General features: G+C 30.8%; 1 protein-coding gene across 1 annotated transcript in view; it reads right to left on the reverse strand.

Annotated features, from left to right (window-relative positions):
- LOC106686893 (monocarboxylate transporter 9) overlaps positions 1 to 19,356 on the reverse strand; it is a 62,863-nt gene extending 43,507 nt beyond the window's left edge. Inside the window, exon 1 of the mRNA XM_014430483.3 lies at positions 19,338 to 19,356. The gene's annotated coding sequence lies outside the window, so the exon portion shown is untranslated. The remainder of the gene's footprint in view (positions 1 to 19,337) is intronic.
- Between the last annotated feature and the right edge of the window lie 2,491 nt (positions 19,357 to 21,847).

Genomic DNA, 21,847 nt, shown 5'->3' on the forward strand with positions numbered 1-21,847 from the left:
GGAGAACCTCTAAGAGCCAAGCTATTACAGATAGGGGAGAACCTCTAAGAGCCAAGCTATTAGAACTAATCCAGAAAATATGGGAGGAGGAAAGGACACTAGAAGCCTGGAACACAGGCCTAATCTGTCCTATCCTAAAGAAGGGCTCCGTGTTTGAGTGTGAAAATTACAGAGGCATAGCACTCCTTTCGGTGGCCTACCTGATAATGACCAATCTCAGGGTATCTCAGTATTAAGAGAATATAATAAGCGACCACCAAGCAGAGTCCAGGAGAGAAAAGAGCACGCTTGACCAGATTTTCATCCTGGATAATCGAAAAATGATATGAGTAGATAGGACGATAGGATGTGCACGCATCCCATTTCCTTGAAATGACTGTCTTTGGAAGATCATGACTGAGTAGTTGGTGATATTGATCAATGCTCGTTGGTTGGTAACAAATGATCGTAAGAGTCCTGACAAGGAGAAGTATCTGAAGTCCGGACAGGTTTGAGATAGGGAGATGGATTCTCAATAATGCTGTTTAACTTAGTCCTAGAAAAGGGATTAGAAGAACATTAAAGTAAAAATGAAAAAAAAATAGATGGTAGATTGGAAGTAGAGGTGGATTAATACGTTCCCAACGTTGCCACTGATTTACGGTAGAATATCATATTCTTCATTATAACTGATAATTGGACATTCATGAAATATCCCTCATTGGTAGTAACAACGTCATAACTCGAATAGCAGAATGTTTCAGGTCATGCATTTGAAATTCAGTGTTGAAGAAGAAAATGGCGATAATGACGAGAAAACAGCTCAGAAATGAAACTCTATTAGTTGAAAGTTTAGATCTTTGAAATTGTCCAAAAGATATTGATTTCAAAATCATCATTTTCGATTATGGCGTTGTTTCAGCAAATGAGTGATAAACCTCTTACATATTCATCTATTATAAGGAACTCATCTCTTTAAGATATATAACAGAGAGTCAACATAATTGAGTGATATACTAGTGTTATATACATGTTAAATTTAGTACATAAAATAACTATCATCAAACTAACATCAGGAAACACAAATAATAACGCATCTGAAATAGTAGAGACATTTTTTGGAAAATGTGGAGAAATGGGAAATATAAGAGAAACTTTGATAGAGATTACCCCAAGCTATAAGTCATATTGTTACGTCAATACCAAAATTAAATATCTGTTAACATATTTCTGCTCAGACTACTCTTCATAACCAAGTATAATTTCAGTTTTATATATTGCATAAGTAAACAAAGCAAATTATTAGCATCTAACAAATCTGTTTTTAAACGATTTAATTTAGTTTCACTGATAACGTAATTGTATTTTGTCTCTCTTCCAAATTTTATCTGTTCAGAAATATGTAATGCAAACATTTCTAGACCCCGGTGGAATGGCTGGTCCCAATAACAAGAAGAAGAGTTCTGTTTCGAGATTCGACTGAACCTAAGGGACTTAGCAAACTATTCCTTTCTGAAAATTAATATTTAAACACTATTATCTGCATTTCAACAGTAATAATTTGTTGTCTAAGAACAAAACCCACAGGACGAGCCTCCCTAAAATATTACTTTTTCGTAGTAACTAAGAAAAAAAGTTGCTAAATTTTCAAAGCTTACTATTGGAATAGTTTTTGTGAGAGCAAAAAAAATAAAATCTATGTTGTTAGAAAAGAAATTAATTAAAATGAAAAAAATATAGTCCGTAACAGCTTATTAAGAATAGATATATAACAAAATTAGATATCTACATTTAGAAAAATAAATCCAATAAAAATAAATTATTTTAAAACTTACTTCTATGTAGGATAAAAAAGACTTTCTACGTACCTGAAAAAGAAAAAGAGAAAAATCATTAGAGATGATAAAAATAATATAAGTATTAGAAATAAATGAAAAAAAAACCTTTGACAAAAAATGAATAATATAAAAGCTGTAGCAGCACAACTACCTTCCAAACATCCCAACAATCACTACCTCCAACTCAAATTAAAATCTATAATAAATTTACGGTTACAGTGTAGGATGCCAAGTAATTTAGATACTCTCTAAAGACAGCAGATATAGAAAATGAAAAATAAATGGTTATTATTTATATATTAATTAATATTTTAATAGTATTAGATGATTTTATTTTATATAAAGAGTATAGTTTTTTTCTTATCTTTAATTATAGTTGGTCAGAGCCAAATAGTATATATTACTTTATGTTCATTTTATTGTCTTTACATGAAGTGTATTAACGGGTGGAAGTGCATTACCATTTTTTTTATTTATAATAGATATAAGAAGTAAAGGTAATAAACCATTATCTTAAACACACAAATAATATAGTCTAAAATTTTAGTGGCTTCAATTTTAGAAACATATAGGAAGAAGAGGTAGCATAAGAAAGCGACTTGGACCAACATATTTGTCTCATGTTTTTTGGGAGAAATTCACTGAAAAGTGAAATATTCACGGGATTGTATCTTTAGAGGTATGCTTGGAAGAACCTCATTTATAGCATGAAGTTGGGAATGACAATTTTCCTTACCCACGTTATTAGTTATCTTCACCATATATTATTGTTGCTGTTTTCAAATTGTTTTTTTTTTCTATTCATTTCTTTTGTAAAACAATACTTTTATTTTGCCTCTTTATCTAATATTATGGTTACATATTTCATTTATTACATATATTTTCTTTCTATCAATTTTATTTTACTTTCCGTATTTTAATTTTTAAATTATTAATAAACTAATATATTCATATTTCTTTGCATTATTCAACTTAATTTTAATTTTAATTCCTTAATTATGTTATTTTACCTACTTATTCAATTACCTATGTATATATAGAGCGGAAAATATTCCATTTCTCTCATCACTTTGTTTTATTAATTCTATTCTGTACAATTATCTACTTTATGTCATTATGTTTATATTTTATTTTTTATTTTCTGTATTCATTGGTTGTTATCTTGTTCTGTTCTTTGCCCTGATGAAGGCTAGAAATCCTGGCTCAAACGTTGGCACAATTAAATAAGTTAATTCAAGTTATTTGTGTTTTATTTTGACCCCACTTCCCAACCATACTCTCGAATAATACAAAGATTTTCATGATATTGAAAATAAAAACACGGATAAATGAAATAAAGATGTCCTAGATAAAGTCTAAAGATAGAATAAAATATAAACATAATGACATAAAGTAGATAATTGTACAGAATAGAATTAATAAAACAAATACAACAATAAAATGATTTCAACTTCAAAAATTATAAAGGAGCATGAAAAAAAAACGCTACCTAAAAAGACTTGGCTTTAAGTTTTCCCTTTCTAATGAATTAATCACATATAATTAATCAGGCAAAATTTTTAAAGCCACACAACTTCTTCTTTTTAACTGAACTGAATTTGAAAAATTAATTCTTTACAAATAAATATTTTAAGAATATTAAAATGGACCATTAATTGTCTATTGAAAAAAAATACTTCTTGTGACTAGGTACTATTTAACTAGCTAGGATTTGGAATTTAATGATATCTGATATATAAGATAAAGTGCATCAAATGCATAAAAATGCATTTCAACCATCATTGATCGTAAACAGCACTAAACATTTAAGCGTTAAGGTCTTTATTGCCGCACAACGGCATAACCAATTGTTTAGGTTAATTCAATGAAGTTTGTCCGTATGTAGATAAGTAATAATTTTTTTAGCTAATCCCTCTACATAATTTTTAATTTGATAGTTGAAATTACTCAAATTAAAACAAAATTTATTATATTTAAGTATTATGGACTTTTCATTATTTTCATTATCAATTCTAGGGTATAGTATAGTAGCATAACTAGAAAAAAAAATTGTTTTATTTTGCATAGGACGTATTCCAAAAATAATAGCGTATATAACTCTCTATGGGTTAATATGTTTACTTCGTGCCCTTATAGATTATGCAAGATTTATGTCAAGAAATAAACATAAAAAAAGATATTTTTTTATGAAGTTGTGTCAATAAAGTAAAGTAAACATAAAACACATTGTCAGAAGTTAACACGACTAATTTCAAAGTTTTAAATGTTCATTGATGGAAAAAATACCAGGAATAAAACTGCTACCGTAACTTTACCGAGGGACTTTGTGACTTCTTTACCAGAGAGACCAAGGAATATTGTTCATCGACTCTTTGCAGTTTCTGCCAAGTGGAGACGGAACAATACTTCCCCAATCTAGGGAATGAGAAGTAGCTCTCCTCTACATCTACCTCCACGAGAGTAGCTCGCTTAAAGCTCTTTTTTCCTTTTAAATGTCGCCATCGACTCCATTTTGTCATGAAGAAACCCTCCTTTTAATTTTTGGTCAAGAAAATCATCCTTTCGAGTATAACAACATTTGATCATATTTTACAATATCAAGAACAGAAGAGAGCAAACAAGGATATCCATGAGTCTCAATGTTTGTGTATGTAAATTTCCTTTTAAAACAATATTACTATTGCAGAAATATTACTTCAATTTTCTCACGAGTTTAGAAAAAAAAAAAGTTTCATTTTCTTTCAAGAATATATGGCCAAACCCTTACCACCTTACTTCAGTAACCTTTAGTAATTTCTATCAATTATTGATAATTAATTATTACCAATTATAATTAGAAGATGATAGTTAATTATATATTGTCTATTGAAAATCATAGAGGTAAACCTAAAAAGAAAAAAAAAATTCGTGTTAAAAGGAAACCAAACGACACTAAAATGTCTCCTCATTTACGAGTAGAAGTGGCGGAGTTTATTTCAATACCTTGCTTATTGAGTACGAAATAGATCATGGGAGAGAGTACAGCTGCTTGATACGAGTACAGTGACTACAGTATGAACAATGCGATGTGGCAGCCATTTTGTTTCATAGAATTCTAGAATTTTGACATGTGCTGTTCCATTCTTAGATAAACGTTGATTTTGTTCTCGTTTTTACAACAAGAGTCTGGTAGAAAAAAAAGTTAGTTATTTCACCCAATTTTTTTATTACTTTAGTAACTGTGTATAATTACTAGTAAAAATTTATGAGTCTGGCAAGCATAGTTAGGGGAATTAAAAATGAGGCCTGTTTTAAAACATTAAAAACAATCAATTTCTCATTTCGAGCTTCATTTCTTTAGAACTACTACCAGCGATAGCAAACCTAATAAAATATATCCTGGCAAACCTAATAGAACTTAAAACAGATTAAATTTTCTTAAATAAGAGCTATTTACGTTTAATAGTCCCCAAATACAGTTTTTTTTAAAGCGAAATTTCAAAAAGTAATAAAAAATTGGGGAAAAATTACTGACTTTCTTTTTCTACCAGACTCTTGTTGTAAAGACGAGAACAAAATCAACGTTTATCTAAGAATGGAACAGCACATGTCAAAATTCTAGAATTCTATGAAACAAAATGGCTGCCACTCCGCATTGTTCATACTGTAGTCACTGTACTCGTATCAAGCAAGGTATTGAAATAAACTCCGCCACTTCTACTCGTAAAAGAGGAGACATTCCAGTGTCGTTTGGTTGCCTTTTAAAACGATTTTTTTTTTTTTGTATTCAGTATTCAGTTCTATAACAGAATACAAATCAAACAAAAAAAAAATAAGCGAAGCAATATTGTAATTTTATATATAAGGTTTTAGATTGATACAACTTTATTTTTATTTTATTTTTTATATCTTTATTGAAATTTACAACTGTATACTATATAATACATTCAGTAAATTTGTAATGAAGTTAGTTGAAATGGAGTGTTACAGGCGTGTAAAGAAACTACCCATTGGTAGCACTATAAATGTAAGTTTAAAGTGCTGTTTTCTCATTACGATCCTATTCTCAACGGTTGATATGATAGTAAATATTGGTATTTTAGTGGCTCTTATCAATATGAATGTCTTATAGAATTACTTTTCCTGCATCTGAGGCGATGAAGATTAAAGATAAATATTATATAACAACTGTTTTTAAAATAATAACTATTATGGTACTTCTCTGCAAAATAATAAATAGTCTATTACACTGCATCAGTGGAGGATGGGTTTATATTTTGTATCCTTTTAGTAACTCTAAAACTGCTTTTTGGGGTTTCGGAAATATATGACGAATATAATTTACCTTAAAAATAGCAGTGAATTTCGGTTAAAATATAGCATTCGACATATATTTTTCGCGGTTTATTAAGTTACACGCTCCTCCACAACATCTTTTATTTTTTAGGTCAAGTATACATTTCGTGGGACCGCAACCGAAATAAAAGACGATCATCCTACCCGGATTTGAATCGAGTGTCACTGCAAGCACAAGCCAGTCAAAGTTGGCGCTTCAACTCGCTCGGCTACAACTAATCGAATAAGAGAGTTGAGAAATAATTGTGTGAATTGAATTGGTGTTAATAAGTGCTTCCTGGTGGTCTGGATTATTTTTACCTACCCGTGATTTTTAAGGTTTTAAGCCACTCTTAAGTGAATAACGGAGTTTAAAATTTGTTTGAGTTAAAGAACTACCTCTTGAACGTCTCCAGTTTTTCTTCCATTTTTCGCGGTTTCGGAACATTAATGGTACAGTGAAATTACTTTTTCCAACAAAAATTAGAGGAAGATACGTCCTTGATGTTTGAGCTCTGGTCCCTAAGCTTTTTTCAATTCATAACTAATTCAACTAAATGTCTTTCATAATATTTTCCCAAGATATTTTCTCTGAGACAAGAAGATATAATGCTTCCATTCATATGTGAATAAAATATAAATTATTTCAGCAGTGATCTTCATCATAAATTAGAAAATTAAAAATTTAAATCTGTAACACTACAAACCATAGAGGGTCAGGGTCAGTACTTTGTAAGGAAGTACTGTTACTAGACCAACGGTTGTGCAAGGAGGTGATTTGGTCAGAATCATGGTCGACTGCCAGATTTTTACCCAATTGAGAGTAACAAATTTTAGAGACTGAGTGGACCCCAGGAGCTGACTCACGGCTACAGTGTTACAAAAAACAATTTTCTGCCCAGCCGGATTCGAACTCGAGTCCTTGGAGTTAGTTGCAATGCGCCTTACCACGCTGCTACTGCGCTCCCTTCCATCATAAACTAGGCATATAATATTTCTTTTGAATCATATAAATACATTGTCATTAAAGAGGACATCAAATTAAAAAGAATTATACTTAAATGGTCGGTTAAGAATGTATCTCTAATAATTACTCCCTGAAATATTTATTAAAACGAAAAGAAAAAAAAACAACAAACAAATAAAAAAATTAATATGAGGATATGTGAGATACCGTTATCAGCTTTTTGACCTCAAGGGACTGTGAATTGGAGATTAAACAATGTTATACCGGATTAACCTCAAGGGAAACCTAAATCAAAGGATCTAATCGACTTTCCTTTACATTTTTATCAAAAAGGATTCATGAAAGTTCATATAATAGTTATTAGTTAGATAGTACATTAAAAATTCATATCAGTTCGCCCGTTAATAACGAATTATCGAATTAAAATATTTTTCATTTTGTACACATATATTAAGGACTAAATTTAACAATCGATTTTTAAAATATTACTGTTGGGGGGAGGGAGGAAGGAGATTCATATGCTCGATCTATTGAAAATATCTCTGTTACCGGTGTCTATTCAATGACTAAACGAAATCGACACGGAATGTAATATATATAACAGCTACTGCAGGAAAACCAATCCCAAAAACCAAGTATGATTTAAAATTTAGCGTGAAGATGGATTTAGTTTCCGAGATACACGGACAAGAGTTGTGGATTACTTATAACCGTTTTAAACTGTTATAACACAGCTTGGAAACTATAACTCTAATCTCTTTTGGTTTTGACCTACCAATACTCCAATCTTATGCCAAATTTGGTTTAGAGGTTTAATCCATTCTTGTTATAATAATGGTAATCAAGGCTTCCTCTACGCATTCTTACATAGCCTGGTAATATTTATACGGAAGAAAGCCGAGCTAAAATAATATTATTTGTTTTTGTTTTATTTTTTACTACTTACTTTACCACATTAACGAATTATACTAAAAGCGATTCCCGGGAGAATTAAGAACCTACAAAATTACTGATAGATTGCTATATATAAGCTGAGAGACTAAGAAAAGCTGCCCTGGCAGCAATAGACCTGGATCAGCAAGAAATATATATATACACTTATTGGATTTTTAAGTTTCGCAACGGTAATCATGAAATTAATTTGAACAAGGAATATTAACAAATTTAATAATTGGGGAAACGGGCCTATTTGCCGAAAGGCATGTGTTGGCATCCAGCATTTAGATTCTTTCATATAGAAGTTACAGCGCTGCCGTATGGAGGTTGTTACAATATCATTGTATTATCATTGTATCATTATATTAACAACCACTGCTCTTGATTGATGATTGAATTTACTGAGTGAGAATGTCCATTTTTCCGTTTTTATACCTGGTAATACTTACGGAAAGTTATTTTGTTGAAGAGGTTTCCAACCCTCTGCAATGCTTTCAACGGCTATTTTTGGCCGTGCAACTAATTGTGATTACATCTGTTTGCGATAACCTTCCTTTTTTTATTTCATGAAAATGTAGAGAGGCCTTATCGTTTTAAAAATGGTGTCGGGTTTATTCTGAAGAATACCAAGGGGTTGGTTGGGACTATACCAAGGGGTTGGGATAACCTTTTCAGAATATTATATCCTATAAAAATGGCTATTCAAGGATGTAAGAAGCGAAATTAAATTTTATTATCAGTAAAAAAAAAAATACAAATCTATACCAATTATCCCCAGGGTCCTGTTTCATAATAAACTACAAACTAATACTAATATTTATGTTAGATTTAATTTAATGCAATTACACTGACTTGTATAATAGTAGCTTGTAATTTAGTTCTTCATAACTCTGTAATATCACTAATATTCATCCCTATTATGAAAAAATAAGTATTAGTGTTAATACCACTTTGTTTCTATTATTGTATTTATGAACCAATTCTATTAACTTTCATTATGAAATAGGGCTCTGGTCTTTCCTAAATGAATCTAAGCTGAGAAATATTTAAGAATAAAAATAATGATCAAATTACTCCCCTTCCCCTGGCATTAAATTTCATTAAAAATAATATCTATATAAATTTTATAGCCCGGGTGTGCACTTATTTATTCATCCTAGCCATGCTGTGAGGACCATGTCACAAACTCTAACTGCACCAAGTGTTTAGATTAATAAATATTAATGATACATCAGTATACATTTTTTTCAGGAACACCTAAAAGTCAATTACAAAAATAAATCAGTACATTAAATAGTACTTTAATAATAGTGAACTATACGGGCTAGAGGAGGATTAAATAATCATTGTGACAAACTGAGTAACGTGTTAGGGGAATTAAATGTTTGATGACACGAGGCATGGCCTGCGGTGGAGGATCGATATTGGGCCATGTGGGGTATTTTTCCACGAGGGGGGACTTTAACAGAATTTCAGACACAACAGAATATACTGGTTTTTAATTATAAGGGATTGCATAATTTGGGTATTCCCTGGAGTAAAAGTCGGGGGATATTACCCAAACTAATTGTAATATCCTGATATTGCTGATGATTGTAATAAATAGAGTGGACTGTATTTAATGGATTTTGAAATAAATAAGGAGTGGTGATGTAGGGAAATATGCCTCTATTATTAATTTAATTTATACACATGTTTACGTGGGGGATTGGCCAAAAGGGTGTACAATAGGGTTAGTATTTAATTTTGATTGTGGATTATGATAGGGCTATACGAAATAATAAATGTTGTAGATCTTTGCTTGTTCTTTAATGATATTATATTCCCTCTTTCATCTTGCCTTCTGTCCCTCTGCCTGAGTGGGTGTACTTTATTTACTGGTGTATTTATTTAGTGGTGCATTGCTGATCTCAGCCAAAAAACGATGTGCCTCACGCTGTTCACTCTTCTCGTTCTGTTGTGGAGACCAAGATGGCTACCCAAGCATACTGCCTCATATTTCTGCCATTATCTTGAATACTTATTCAAATTTGGTGAGGGGAGGGGGCACTTTCCTCAAACAGAGAAAAGCCAAAAAGAACAACTTATTGTAGTAATAAGAGAACAAAATGGCAACAATAAATCATAAACGATAAATCAATCGGCGTCTACGCGATCGAAAAATAAAAAAGTTAAATCGATTAAACATTTTTTTAAATATTTAATTTTTAAAAAAAAACATTCAAAAAGATGAGGAATTTCGGTATCGGCTATACTATTGTATAGCCTTGTATTACTTGTATTATACTATCAGTACATAGACATTTTCGTTCCAGGCGTTAATTTGTAAGCGACTTCTTTTCCCAAGTTGATTTATAATTATTATTTTAAACTGAAAGATCGCTGATTGACCGTGTATGAATGATAAATGGAATATGGTCCAGGTGCGGTCAAATAAAACTCATATAGTAATAACTATTTTAATAGAGACAACGTTTCAACCCACGTTGCAGGGCTTTGTCAGGGCTAAAAAAGATACAACCATTTAACATAAGAAAAATTAAAAGGGTATACAATGAAACGTAAAAATTAAATAATAAAAATAAAAGGTTATAAACAATAAAGGAAAACAGAAATAATAACAGATAAAAAAGGGAATATAAAACAAACTAAGAGATGGAAATAGGGAGATAAAAATAAAATCAGGATTAAAGGAAGAAAATGAACGAGACAGAAAACGTACCTGTACAGGAAGGCTCTGCTACGGTTTTGTGTAAAAGCATACCGTTGTAAGAGTTGTAATTAAATGTAAATAATTTACTGGTAAACATAATGGATAGTACAATAATTCAGCAATTATTAAATCATTTAAAATAATTTTACTAATAATTAGAATTATCTACATAATAACACACCTCTTTTGGTTTATAAATCGTGGATCATATCTCCTGTCTCATATCCATATCTGAGTTACTCATATTTATAGGGCGAAAATATAGTTAACACAGTAGGTTAGGTGGTAGTAGGTACCATCTTGCACAGTTACTGAAAATTTCATTAAAATCGTAATAACGGTTCGCTCAATTATACCTCAACACTACCAAAAGGAACGAAACCGGAACCACATTTGTTTCCTGATATCTACAACGTAAATGGAAATTTTCTGTTCTGAGGATGTTTTTTTTATTTCATGCACTAATATAAAACTTCTCTACTTTCGATAGTGTGGAAGCGAAATTCATTTTGTTCCAGAAAAAACTCATCCAATAAACAGAATTCATTAAGTGATGGATAACAAACTTTAAACTTCTACTAATCAGATACAAGAAACAATATGATAAAAAAAATTTTAATGTAGATTTTTAGCAATAAATAATTCTATAAACCTTATCTACAAATATAGTAACTGCTTAAGTTGGTCGGAAGGAACATTACTTTATTACGAGAATCAGGCTTAAACCAATAAAGGGAAGCTCTCAAGGTGTCAATAAGGGACCGACAATTCAGTGATCCGAATAAAATGAAGTAGAGGGGCCAAGATATAGAACAGCAATATTGACGTCCTAGGAAATATAATAATGCTTTTGAGGGAGCTCATAGAATCACTATAGCTCGAAATAGATATCGAAAAGAAATCTAATAAAGCGAAATATGGGTTAAGGAAAATTATTACTCAGGAATTATTGACTCTATACAAATAATTTTTTTTTAAATAATTTATTTATTGTCATTTACAACTGTATACACATATATACAACAAGTAAATTTGCTGTTGGTGACATAGTGACATGATACAAACATGTGGAAAATCTACCCACTAATAGTTCAATAACATTTTTAGGGAAGAAGATCTCGAGGGCATCTTCTTTTCAGACGCCTAGGCGGATTATTAGGTAATGAAGGAGAAGCCAGGTTAGAAACCAGTTGATTTGGGTGGTTGAGAAGTTTATCATGGAAGGAATGGTATCTGGTTCTGGCCATATCGGCAAAATATGGGACATTGAGGTCCTGATGGATGACTTGATTTGTGACAAAGGAAGGAGCATTTAGGATTGGATTCGGGAGGAATTTGGTGGTTTAGTGGAGCTCCAAAGCTCAACTCCCTATGTCCAAATAGGCCTTATAATAGTCATGTAGATCAGTCTTTTGTAATGGATTGGCAATTTAGACCGTTTGTCTAGTAAATGTTATAATAGTCGGAATCGACGAGCAGTTTCTTGTCTTTTTAGTCTTGTATGACAACAATAAATTAATTTTAGTTTTTTACTTAAGTTTGATTTTTTTACGTTTTTTAATAATCTTTTTCAATACAGGAATACGTAATAAATTTAAGAAACAGTATAAAGTTATTGTAGGTTCAAAATGTTTATTCAAGTAGGTATATATACATTGGAGTGCCGAAAGGTTCGTTTGAAGCTCAAATATCATCCAGTTAACTACCAAAAATAATAATAGTGCATTTATAAGAATAGGAATTATAGTTTATCTATGAGCAAAACTGCAGAGCTTCGGAAAGAACACCAGAATATGTAGTGAATTGCACCGCTATGGAAGGACACCGAGCCAGGTTGTCTAGAAAGGCCTGAATCTTCGCTCTCACCATGTGTTGATAGATGAAGAAAACTATCCATTCTTCAGGGAGTTCATCTGCGGGTGGAAGGAGGTGGTGGGCCCAACGTTGAGAAGGCCTTGACCATCCGTAATCGGTGAGCTACCTGGAGATGAGGGCCACAGGCTGAGGCGGCACCCGGACGGATGCAGTCGGACAAGGTGCAGCCCCTTCAGTAAGGTGCTCGTCCGATCGCTGGGCTGCACAGCTATGCTTTGCAATCGTGAATGTTCCCATAAAATTTAATAGAACCTCCTCCTCCCACCCTGAACCGTGTTGAAATTGTTGATTATTGGCAGGAGTGGAATGCGCAAGCCCAGCACTACCCTACTGCTGCACCTCGTATGCAAGAAATGTCAAGGTAGTGAGCAAAAAAAAGTTCATCTGTCAGAATTATGGATTCAATAATAAGAGTTCTAATTAAAAAAAAAAATAAAGTTACTGATCATTGCACATTTTTGCTTGTTACTCATGTGTATATCGCCTTTAGGCTTTAAAAATGATGTTTTCTACACAATAGACCAATAGAAAACTAAATTTCAAACATTAAAACTGAAAAAACATTTTTTCGCCGATTATATCGACTAGTCCGTGGGGCGCCATTCTGCTCATATATTTTTTATTCGTTCCCTCTTTATTACATCGGAGGGTAGGAGAGCAGATTTTTCCACAAGAAAATAATCTTTATCATGAAAATTTTATTTCATCACTTATTCCAGTTATTTGCCACTGATCTTCAAATAAATGTTTTTGTTACTGACCAGACAAAATCAGATATAATCACTATAATCATTGTTACATATTAATCAGTTCTTCATCGATTTCTAATTTAAACAAAAGAAAATTGACAAAATATCAATATTTATGCTAAGCCACTAATAACAATTTCTATTCACGCGATTTTTCAGTCTCAGAAACCGCGACTTTCATTCAACCGAACGGTAAATCCCGTTTTTATTTAATACTTAATTATTTAATAATTAATTATCCCGTTAGTTTAATTTTATTATTATAAAATGTCTTATAACAATAGTGCCTGTGAAGAATATAAAACTAAGACTATTCACATATATCTTCCAATAACTTATAAAATTACCCTTTTAATAATCTTCAAAATGCAATTGGAATATAATAACGACGCTTGCATAAATTTCTTCTTTGTTAAAGCATCACAAAAGCAAAAGCGATCACAAAAATAGTTTCAAGGGCATCTGTTGGAGAACTGCGTTAATTTAACAATTAATATAACCGCATCTTGTAGATCTGGAATACCAAGATTTTCGTCACTAAAACTAAAAATAATTACTGCAGGCCAAATCTAAATCAAAATTATTAATGTCTATAAAATATTGAACCAATTACTCTAAAATTAATCTTATGTAAAAATAAAAAAAAAAGATATAAAGATTGGAGCTAATACCTCAACTCTCAAAATTCAATTAATTTTTTTTAAGAGAAAACTTAAAAAAATCCGTTAGTAGTGGTTTTTGAATGTTTTATTTGGCTTTTATTCTGCATGATATAAAGTAATTTGTGAGTACAAAGGGTAATATATCATCCCAAAAATACAATTAAAATGAAGGCTACAAAACAAAATTCTCGGAATGAACCGATTCTCGATTTAGTTATCAGGGGTTAGTTTGTTCAAGCATAAAAGGGCTAAAATGAATTTTCATGATCCACTCCCTTTGTTGTTTTAGGGATGGCCAAGTTGCCAGTATGATCCATTAGCGTACTGGGGCCAATCAACATTATTTTTTTTTCTTTTCAAACCGTTGATTTTACAAATAGTAATATTTCTGTTTCAGAATAATTTAATTAATCGAAAGAGTTTGACACCCATTATAGAATACTTATAAGAAAATAGTTTTATAAATGTCCCTTTATTTTACCAACCGAAAAAGTATTTAACGACTACTATAAATCTTATTCTTTTTGCTTACGTCATGTAATATTAAAAAAAACAAATAGAGATTAGATTAAAAATTTTGGTGAGGAGTGCCCATCACATAACTTAACATACTACTTTGACTAGAAATTAATTTCTGCTGAAAACAGGCAACTTAAACCACTATACACCTCTATACTCTAGAATTTATACCAAATATACCTGAAAATAAAAACGGACTAATTTTTAAACATCCATGGAATAATAAATATTTATTCATGAATAGTTTATCTATCCATTTGTTGTCTTTACAACTTCTTGCATGAGATATTAATTTCCATAAAAGCTTTGAGTTTCCAACAGTATATTATACAATTCTCATTTCTGATATATTTTTTTTAATCTAAGAAAATAATGTTTATATATTTATATTTGTCCATTTTGACTATCACATACGAAATATATAGCAAAGTATTGTGATCGTGAGTCCAAATAACCAAGTCTCGCAAACTAGTCTGCGTGTATGTGGTCGATCTAGCTCAAAAACGAAAAGTCGTAAGAAATTGAAATTACATATTTATGGGAGGTATATACCTGGGGTGTGACAGCAAATGTTTCGATAAAATGACTGACCAAAAAGGTTCTTTTTTTTTAAATACTTTTTATTTATTGATAGATATCTGCCAATCTGCCACACAGTTGTGAGAAATAGGTAATAGTGATGAATGATCACATTCATACTAAAATAAAATAAAATAAGAATACAAACGAATAAATGAATGAAAAAAATATCTCTCTTAAAATATATACAAACAGAAAGATAAACAAAATAAACATAATCAAACTATGTGTATGAAAAAATAAAATTAAATAACATAATAATAAAATAATATGATCTCTAGTCACTTTTACACTCTTATATACAATATTTACACAATCGACCTGAGGATCCCTGAGTCACTCTATTCCCCACGTGTGAGGGGTAGAGGAGAGCTCAAAAGATCCCAGCGCATCCCTCTCGCTGCATCACTGGTAATGGAGGCTGAGCAATTGCGCTAACGGTTCTAACGGTTTTGATTAAATTTGGTATATCAAGGTACAATCAAATTTCCTTTCATATCAGCTATGTTTTAACCTCATTGAAATAGTTAGGCAGTGCTTGACGAATTCTTTAAAGCGTTTTATCTAAAATGCCAATAATTTTTTTTGTTTGAAATAATTAATCATTTCAAATTTTTAGTAGGTTTGAAGAACGACTATATATATATTTACATTGAAAACACATTTCCGGATATAAGAGTAGTAATATAGACTTATTAAATATTGTTGATAAAGCCAAAGAGTTTAGAAAAATTAATATTTAACATAGAAAGTCGTAGATGGTAATGGAGAATGACGAAAAACGTATAATTAAAAGGTCTGTTATAAAAGGAGTTGAAACTGGCTGGTGCATGCCCAGGTTCGGCACTTAACGTTTACTGTCACGATAGTTATTAAATGGGGAACGCATCCTAACTCCTAGGACCCGAGCTCTAATCCGGCTGGGCAGAAAATTTTCTGTTAAACTGTAGCCGTGAGTCAACTCATATGGGGTCTGGAGCCCTCCTGAGGTCCACCCAGCCTCTTAAAATGGCTACCTTTAATTAGGTAAAAATATAGCAGTTGAGCGTGATTCTGACTAATAGTTTTCTTTATTGTTTTTGTTTTTTATGTTATTATATTGTATAGTATTTATTAGTTTACGAGGATTGTTCATAAACTGGTGGGGGGAGTTACGGACTGAGTCAGCTGCTACTTCGATGTCAGCTGACTGAAGAGATCAGCTAATCGACCATATACATAGAGATGTACCGAACACAATAAAGTTAATATTTTACAGCAGTTCAAGCATGTCAGATCTTATTCCTTCTTCTCTTTTTCAACATTTTGCTTTCGCCGATACTTAAGTTATATATAGTAAGTGAATGAATGTAAAAATTGAGATTCGAATAATAAAAAAATATTTTCGATTATTCAATGTACAAATATACAATTCAAATGTCCAATCAACCCGATAGGATCTGCATATAATCACAGGGCATCAAGATTGTGAACAAAGACTCTTTGAGCTTCGGGCCAACTTCATTTGGAGTTGAGAATGTAGCTCCAAGAAGCGAGGACACTGGTAAATGAGATGGAAATTGTATTTCTATTCCTTGGAGCCTTGGTGATTCCACAAGCAATCGTTACTCGAAAACCTGATAGACTTGGCGATCAGCCACCACGGGGGTCCGATGAGATGTCTTTCATATAACGACCGTCCTGTTACCAAGGAGGTAGGGTGGAGGAGGTTGGGAGTGCTCTTGAGGTAGGAACACGAGTGCCACTACAGCTTCTGAGATTGGACCTTTAGGATGCGCTTCCATGTTGCTTATTTCTTATCTTCAAGTTGCATTTTTGAGGAGAATTAAAAAAAATGCCTCAATATGGTCACGTGTGTAATGATAAAAACCTTTTCTTTATTTTTTTTAAAGACAAATATTATATTATTTATATGGAAGTTGCAATAAAATAACTTTCTAGAAATTTTATACTTCATAATTAAATTATAAGCTGTAAAAGCTGAAATTTTATTTTGAGTCAAATTATACAATTTATAAAAATATACGAAAATTAGTAGTAGAATAATTATAAAATTAAAAGTAAATAATATATTTGATAATTACTTTTCAGTCATCTTTCAGAAGAACTGCCACACTTAAATAATCTTAATAAATCAGGAAAATGTAAGACATAAATCCATCTGTGCCACAAATCTTCGAATATTATTATACTTTTTACAAACTGTTAATTCGATGTTGATAAAATATTATGAAGTTGTGCGATCTTAATCTTAAATCAATTATATCTGACTTTCGCTTATGCATTTGTAAAGGTATATACTGGTCAGTATTATATAATACATTATATACATTACATTGTGCATTATATTGTGAATTGAATAACTTGGTTTTCTGTAATTGTGTGACCTCAATTACCAGCTGAGCCAAAGTAATTGCAATATCTAATTGCATTCTTAAGTAGTTATAATTTTGTCCATATAATTCCAAGTAATTTTAATTATTATTACACATACTAAACACTTGACCAGAAAAAAAATATTTTTCAAGGGCTCCAAAATATGAAAAGGATATCCAGCGTACAAGGTGTTTACGGTTTAATTATATGTTTTCGAAGATGCTGAAAATAAATATAAAATTGATTTTATGATCGCGCGTTTATGTATCGATTTAGTTTCTTAGAATTTCTGCTTATAAGAAATATGTTCAAACAAACTGAATTCACATGAGTTAAACAGCATATAATTTTAATAGCTAGGTGTCAAGAAGAAATTATAATTGAAATTACTTAGCAACGAGAAGAAATTGTAATTGTAATTACAATTAAGGTAATTATATAAAGTAATTGCAAATACTTTACACAATTACAGTTATTGCATTCGTGTTTTAGACGATTTGACGGTTATCTTAGTGTAATAATAGTGCAACTAAAACATGTAATTAAATTACTCGGGTAATGATTCCTTTCCATCTTAGGCTTTTCGACAATCCCTTTGGCGATTTCCCCAAATTGGCTAGGCGTTTGTCTCTTACAAAGGTTCGTTATTTAAAACAACAAATAAAAATTATTATATACATATATTAATAGAAGTTATACTATATGAAAAAACTTTCCCTAGAAAGTAGAGTTATCCGGAATAGTAACTAAATTCAAGCGATTCAAGATATAAGGAGGTTAGAATGGCATGTGGCATAGTATTGTAGTAGTAGTAGTTATTTTCTACAATGGGAGTGATTTATCAATAGGCGTATTAGTGAATAGGCACTAAGCGTCAAATGAAGTCGGAGTATAGTTGGGGTGGATTTGGAGAGATATTAATTGTAATCGGAATTAGAAAGAGTTGGTCCTATCCCACGAAGAGTTGGTCCTATCCCTATCTATTGTATCATGTTATTATTATATCTTATTATCACTGCTCTTTTCTTCGATACCTTTTATTTTTCTATGTCTTGGATATCTTAGATCTATTATATTCTACACCTCTTTTTTTATATATATATTTTTTACAATATTTATCTTTCAGGCTTTTCCTTATTATTCCGCTATTCTTTTATCACCATCAAATATGTTTTATTACCATTTTTCAACTTTTTAGTTATCATCTATATTTTTATTCTATTATTCTTCCAGTTATATCTTATTATTTATTCCAATTTTGTTTTATTATTCATACTGATAACTTGTCATTATATCAAAGTATTATGCGATCTTTATTCACTTTTTGTTTCTCATATGTCACTTTAAACCTTATTTTCATTATATTGCTGTTTTAAATACTATATATCTTTACTTTATTATTAATATTTTCTTATTCAATAACTTTATACCTATAATTTAGTACCTACTTATTTTAATATTTTTTAAACATCAATTCGTCTTTACCTTTATGATTGTGAACTTTCACTTAGCATAGTTTCAATTAACTTATTTTGTTATGACTGTATGGGAAATAATATAAATTGTTTAATAAGTTAATGTCCAACTAAGAATAAAATAATACATATGAAATAAAAATAAACTTTATTAAAAAAGTAATAGCAAAATAAAATAATAACTTTCTGATTAATACAATTGACGAAGTTGTATTGTATAAAATTAATAAACGACCTTATTTTTGCTGAAATGTAACAATGTAGCTCTTAGGACGTGACCTCACTACCTCGTGAATATGGAGAAGGTGTTGAATCTAATTATAAAATTTGGTAATTAATTATAGAACTGACTCACCACGATTCTATCGTATTAAAAGTCTACAGTGATTGTCTATTGATGATGCAGCAATTGGGAAAACAAAAACAAGTATTCCAGGAATCTTGCAGCTAATAGAAGAACAGGCACTCACTCAGTTCAAATTTAATGTGAGACGCTACAACTGTTAAAATTATCAATGTAGATAAAATACTATTATCAATATCAATACAGATAATTTTCCGATATCATTATCTAACTATTGTATATGTTTAGTTTTACACTATCATATTTAATAGACTTAACATACTGTAATAGAATGTTTCTCAACTAGAACAGCCCTGGTGAAGCTATACAAATTGGGGCGAAACGTCGTCAAATATATAATTGTTAAGTAATTTTTGTTTTCTTTTGACCGCACCCCCGACATATATATATATATATATATATATATAGTTTCATTTGCGATTTCATAACTTATATAACCACACTTATTCATTCCTACCTTTAGCTTTTACTCATCCCACTAACTTATTTCTACATTAGGGGTATTCATGATCTTTAGTTTAACATGTTAGTTTCTTCTACATCTTTAGTTTAGCGTGTTAAATGGAAAAACTTATGTTAAATGGAGAAATATTTCCTTCTTTTACCACGTTAAAAAGATATAACATATAACATGGCAGAGAGCCTGTTAAATGGAGAATGATGTCACGCAATAGACCAGCTTTGTCACAGTTTTGTTTGTAGTTGTTACTTGGTGACTTGCTCGTTTTTTGTGTAAGTATTATTTAGGATGTTTTTAAAACTAATAAAGCAATGGATGATGATAATAATAATAATATAATGGCAGTTGTCAAACAGCTCATCTAAACTCTCTTCCATATAAGTTAGAAGATCAACAAGACACTCAGTAACCAAACTTTCACAAAAGTTCTACTTTTCACGCAATTTAAGCATGTTGTAATAAATTACTTTAATAAAAATAAGAAGGCAACAATAATATGAAGTTTTGGAAGGAAAGATTATAAAACAAGCTGCTCAAAAAATCCGCGAAGAGCTCTTATATGTTTAACATGATTTTAAATAGGGTTGCTCATATCCTACGCTTATAAAATTTAACATAGTAAAACATTTTACATTTTACATTTAACACAACATCATGAATACCCCTACTATATTTGTAAGTACTTTGTTATACCCATTTACTTGTCACGCTTACTGTATATCACCTATCTTCATTTGAATTTCCATAGCATTATATATTCTATTAATTGAATCTTTACCCAAATTACTCTCACTTTCAGTACCTATCATTCTTCAAGAAAATTTTCACTATTGCCTAAATATTATTTATATGTAATATGTAAATTAATAGAATTTTTCAGTAATATATACTATTGTTCTTTATATTATTTAATTATTTTTGTTTTTATCTTTATCCTCTTTATTTTACTTCAGTTCTGGGTACTATGTATTTTTTTGTATCACTCATTTGCTCTTACTACGACTTTACTTTCTTTGTATTTTTTTATTTTCAGCCCAGATTAAGATAAAAATTGAAATTTAGCATAACTGACAGTAACTATTGTCTACTTACATCACAGTAATACTTTTTAAAATGAATGATGGTTTTTAGTCTTAATTTGGTATATAAGATACCAATTACATTCAATTTACCAACTGAAACAATATTTATTTAATATTGATGATTTGTAGTTCTATAGACAACATTTTGTCGTGAAGATATTGAATTGAGTTAAGAACGATTTTTTTAGTTTGGAACTTTACACCAAAAAAATTAATAAAACAATTACTATAAAAGTCACACTCTTGATTTTTACTCAATATTTTGAATTAAGTTAACTTTTAGGAGACTAAATGATAAAACAAATTATAAAACTTAACTTAGTGGTTTCTGTGTATATTATGATTTTTTTCTTCATTAGCATTTTTTCTAATGAAATAAGTAAGCAATTCAATTGTTATATTAGCAATAAATGATAATAATACCGAGCGGATCGAAAATAGTAACGACCTTGCACTGTGATAGCGGATAACAGAAATAAACACAGCTGTTTACACTGTGCCTAGTCTAATAATGTCGCTAGGTCTCATCCATCAGCTGTGAGTCAGCCTGGCAGGTTACTAATAAACTCTATTCTATAGAATAGGAACATAGATTATCAGGATCAAAGGATAAGGTTTACACAGCTCTGACAGTGATAAGCATACAGTATTCGATGCAGATATATAGAGATATATACAATATTCTATGACAGTCTACGTATATACATGTCAGAACGGTAGCTTTCAATAGTAATGAGACTTGTCAATCAATCAGAAATGTCAAACTTGATCAGTGCTTGGATGAGGACTGCACTAAATGGATGACCATTTGTGACGAAAAGCCACTCCCTGTTTTTATGAGCTAAGGTAAAATAAATACTTGTTAAATTTTTTATTCCTGCTTTACCGCACCCCCGATCATCTCCTTCAGAGTTTGTTTTTTTCGAACACTTTATACATTAATTGAGGTAAAGACTATT

This window comes from Halyomorpha halys, unplaced genomic scaffold (assembly GCF_000696795.3).
Source record: "Halyomorpha halys isolate HHAL.00 unplaced genomic scaffold, Hhal_1.1 Scaffold894.1, whole genome shotgun sequence".
Lineage (NCBI taxonomy): Eukaryota > Metazoa > Arthropoda > Insecta > Hemiptera > Pentatomidae > Halyomorpha > Halyomorpha halys.